This window comes from Chrysochloris asiatica, unplaced genomic scaffold (genome assembly GCF_000296735.1).
Source record: "Chrysochloris asiatica unplaced genomic scaffold, ChrAsi1.0 scaffold00180, whole genome shotgun sequence".
In the NCBI taxonomy this organism is placed as follows: Eukaryota; Metazoa; Chordata; class Mammalia; order Afrosoricida; family Chrysochloridae; genus Chrysochloris; species Chrysochloris asiatica.
Genome location: NW_006408698.1, coordinates 320,756 through 325,556, shown reverse-complemented (window position 1 = coordinate 325,556; position 4,801 = coordinate 320,756). Strand labels below are relative to the sequence as shown.

The 4,801-nt window shown below is 36.7% G+C and overlaps 1 pseudogene; it reads left to right on the top strand.

The window, feature by feature from the left end:
- Nucleotides 1-2,237, top strand: part of LOC102838026 — a 4,466-nt pseudogene extending 2,229 nt beyond the window's left edge.
- The last annotated feature ends 2,564 nt before the right edge of the window (nt 2,238-4,801 follow it).

The following is a 4,801-nucleotide window of genomic DNA, read 5'->3' as shown; positions in this document are numbered from 1 at the left end:
CAGGTAAACATCCTTCTGGTATTCTCTGCTTTCAGCCAAGATCCATCGGACATCAGCAATGATATCTCTCGTTCCACGGCCTCTTCTGAATCCAGCTTGAACCTCTGGAAGTTCTCTGTCAATGTATGATTGTAGCTGTATCTGTATTACCTTTAGCAAAACTTTACTTAGTTTGAGATATCAAAGAGATTGTCCGATGATTTCCACATTTTGTTGGTTCACCTCTCTTTGGAATGGGCATAAGTATTGATCTCTTCCAGTCAGTCGGCCAGATAGTTGTCTTCCAAATTTCTTGCCAGAGGTAGTCCCAGTAAAAATAATACACCTTGCAGAAAAAAATGGACCAGTTGAGGAGATTATTATTAGTACCAATGAAACAAGTGCAACAATTAGTGATAATATAAGGGAATCTCACACAAATCCTGATGAAATTTCCCAGAATGAAAAGGGGATATGTTGTGACTCTGAAAATTATGAAAGTGAAGTACTAAGTAAATCACCCTCAAAAACAAGACTCAATACTGAACATTTGTCATCTGCAAAGAGAGTGCCAATCAGCACATTACAGAAGAGGAAGATGATGAACCCGATGTTTATTACTTTGAATCAGATCATGTGGTACTGAAACACAACAAAGATTATCAGAAACTGTTACAGATGATTGCTGTACTCGAGTCTCAGCATTCTCAAGCAGTTCAGGCTGTTTACGCAGACACAAGAGGGAAGCACTAAAAAATCCAAATGGATTTGTGGAAAAACTCCAGAAAAAGGCTGACACAGGGCTTCCCTATCCACAGAGAATTGTTCAGTTACCTGAGATTGCATGGAGCCAATATACAGGTAGGCTTGGAAAATTTGAAAGAGAATTTAAAAATCATAAAAGACATACTAGGAGAGTTAAACTAGTTTTGGATAAAATAGGTTTACCTGCTAGACCAAAAAGTCCTTTAGATTCTAAGAAGGATGGGGAGTCCCTTTCATACTCTATGTTGCCTTTGAGTGATGGTCCAGAAGGCTTAAACTGTCATCCTCAGATTATAAGAGGACGCATGTGTGATGATACCAAACCTGAAACATTTATCCAATTGTGCACTGTAGAAGAACTACTCCTGAAATACCATTCTGAGGAAGTAGAATCTTAGTGCTGGCAGAGGATCACAGATGAAGTGGGCAATAGGGCAGCAAAATAGTTGCCAGCCGAGTGCAAAAGTATTTCATAAAGCTAACCAAAGCTTGTAATCCAGTCCCAGGAATAACACCAAACTTATATATATACTCCTAAAAGTCTTCAACAAGCAGTCAGCAGCATGCTATTAATAAGTTTCTATTTAAACCAAGAGCTGAACAGAATATTTCAAAGATCAGTTGAGAAGATAAAGCCAAATACTATAATGAAATATGCAAAGATTTGGAATTAGAAAACCAAAAAAGAACATGGTCACCATTTCTCAAGCTGGGGGAACTGAAGAAAAAATTCAAGCCTCGACTTTCGTTATTAAAAGATTCTCTGGGCAAATTATTGAATGATGCAGAATGCATCAAGAAAAGATGGAAGGAATACACAGAGTCATTGTACCAAATGGAAATTATTATTGTTCAACCATTTCAAGAGGTACCATATGATCAAGAGACAACAGTACTCAGAGAGGAAGTCCAAATTACATTGATGGAATTGGCAAAGAAAAAGGCACCAGGAATTGATGGAATAAAAAATGAAATCTTTCACTGGTCAATGAAGGGCCTGGTGGGAGGGTGGCAGTAGGGTGGCCTGTGCCATGCAACCTTGGGTAATTCAGCTGCCAACCGTGGGCAAGCTTTCCATGCGTGGGCGACCTAGCATAGTACTTTGTTTATAGCTGGGTCAACGTGTTATGATCCGTCTATTAACAACCTGGTTACTGGGATTCCCAGCAGTACAGTGAAGTACTAGAGGCTCTTCAGCAGAGATGATGGCTACATTGTCCTCCAGTTTAAGAAAAACCCTTCTAAGATCCCCTATAAGGTCATTGCACTTGCCACCATGCTGTTTTTGATTGGCACCTTCCTTATTAACATAGGCTCCGTCCTGCTAGCAGGCTACATAAGCAAGGGGGGGGGGGGCAGACCAGGACATTCCTGTTCTGATCATTGACATCCTGGTGTTCCTGCCAGGATTCTACCACCTTCGAATTGCCTACTAAGCATATAAAGGCTACTGGGGATACTCCTATGATGACATTCCAGACTTTGATGATTAGCACCCACTTTGTGTCAGAGAAGAGTCATAGATGAGAATGAATCCAATTTAAGACATTGGGCAGAAAATAGCTAAGGGCTAAGGTATTGTGTAGTTTGCAGATTTTTAACAAAGCTATGGCCAGATTATATAGGTTTATCTCAAAGATGTTGACTGAGCTTGCAGTTAATTAATTAGGACATGCTTTATTTTTCATCAGCTGGGCCTGACAAAAAAACTTTGGCAAGTGTTTCCAAGGTAAACACGGAGGAAAAGAGATCCAGATAGAGAGAAGATCAGATCGATTACAAGATAAAATAGACTGCATTAAATGGACAGAAAAGTTAATGGACTATAAGGCAACTTCAAAGAAAATTAACACTTCACAAAATACCAAGGCAATGAAAATCCAAGTAAAATATGAAAACATTAAAACTATAAGGAAACTCACAAGAAAGAGCAGAAAAATAATGAACTCAACAAAGGAAGACAAACAGAACAAAGAAGCAGCAACACCAAAAAATAAATAAATAAATAAATACAATGGCAGCAATTAATCAATACCAATTGATAATTGCACTGAACGTAAATGGATTAAATGCACCTGTTAAGAGACAGAGGGTGGCAGAATGGATAAGAAAACAAGATCTTTCAATATGCTGTCTACAAGAGACACATCTCACACACAGAGACAAAAACAGATTAAAAGTCAAAGGTTGGGAAAAAATATACCAAGATAATTGCAATAAAAAGTGAACAGGAGTGGCAGTACTAATCTCGGATAAATAAACTTTATGGTAAAAACCAGCATAATAGATAAAGATGGACATTCTCTCATGGTTAAAGGGAAAATTGAACAAGATGAAATAACCATAATAAATATCTATACTTCAAATGAAAGAGCTCCAAAATATATAAAACAAACTCTGATAGATTTGAAGAAAGAAATAGATGAATCTACAATAATAGTGGTTGATTTTAATACACCACTTTCAAAAATGGATATAACAGCCAGAAAGAAACTTGACAAAGACACAGAAGAACTAAACAACACAACCAGCCAACTGGACCTCATAGATGTGAACAGAGCATTCGACCCAACAACTGCACAAAACACATTCTTTTCAAGTTCACATGGAACATTCTCCAGAATAGACCATGTTTTAGGCTACAAAACAAATCTCCATAAATTTACAAATGTCAAAATAATATAAAGAATCTTCTCAGACCACAATGCTATCAAATCAGAAATCAACAATAGGAAGACCAAGGAAATCAAATAAAATACATGGAAACTGAATAACATGCTGCTGAAAAGCGACTGGGTAGTAGAAGAAATTAAAATGTGAATTTGCAAAGTTTCTAGAAATAAATGAGAATGAAAACAAAACATACCAAAATCTTTGGGACATGACGAAAGTGGTGCTGAGAGGACAATTTATTGCAATAAACGCAAACATCCAAAAAGAAGAAAGAACTAAAATTAACACATTAACACAGCATCTACAGCAATTAGAAAAAGACCAACACAGGGACCCCACAGCCAACAAAAGAAAAGAAATAATAAAGATTAAAGCAGAAATAAATGAGATAAAAAACAGAAAAACTATAGAAACGATCAACAGGACAAGAAGCTGGTTCTTTGAAAGAATTAATAAAATTGACAGACCATTGGCAAACCTAACAAAAGATAAGAGGGAGAAGACACAAGTAACATGCATTAGAAATCACATGGGTGATGTCACAACGGAACCAAAGGAAATCAAAAGGATAATAACAGAATACTATGAAGAATGAAGAGTTGTACTCCAACAAATTTGAAAACTTAGAAGAGATGGATACATTTTTAGATAAACACGATCTACCTACACTTACAACTGTGAAGTAAAAAACCTGAACAGACCCATAACAAAGGGAAAAAAAATGATCAGGTCATCAAAAGATTGCCAACCAAAAAAAATCCATGCCCAGATGGCTTCACAGGTGAATTATACCAAACATTCAGGGAAGAGCTGTCACCAATCCTACTCATATTATTCCAGAATATAGAGGAGGATGGATAACTACCTAATACATTTTATGAAGCAAGTATAACTCTCTTACCAAAACCAAGGAAGGCATATCACTAAGAAAGAAAACTATAGACCAATATCCCTCATGACATAGATGCAAAAATTCTCAACAAAATCCTAGCCAACAAAATCCAGCAACACATCAAAAAGATAATACATCATGATCAAGCTGGATTCATATTAGGAATGCAAGGATGGTTCAACATTAGAAAAACGATCAACGTTATCCACCATATAAATAAGAACAGAAACGAACCACATGATCATATCGATTGATGAAGAAAAGGCATTTGACAAAATCCAACATCAATTCCTGATAAAAACACACAACAAAATAGGAATTTAAGGGAAATTCCTCAACATAATATAAAGCATATATACAAAACTAACAGCCTACATTACTCTCAATGGAGAGAAACTGAAAGCCTTCCCTCTGCAAACAGGAACCAGACAAGGATGCCCTATGTCCTCACTTCTATTCAATATTGTGCTGGAAGTCTTAGCAAGAGCTATA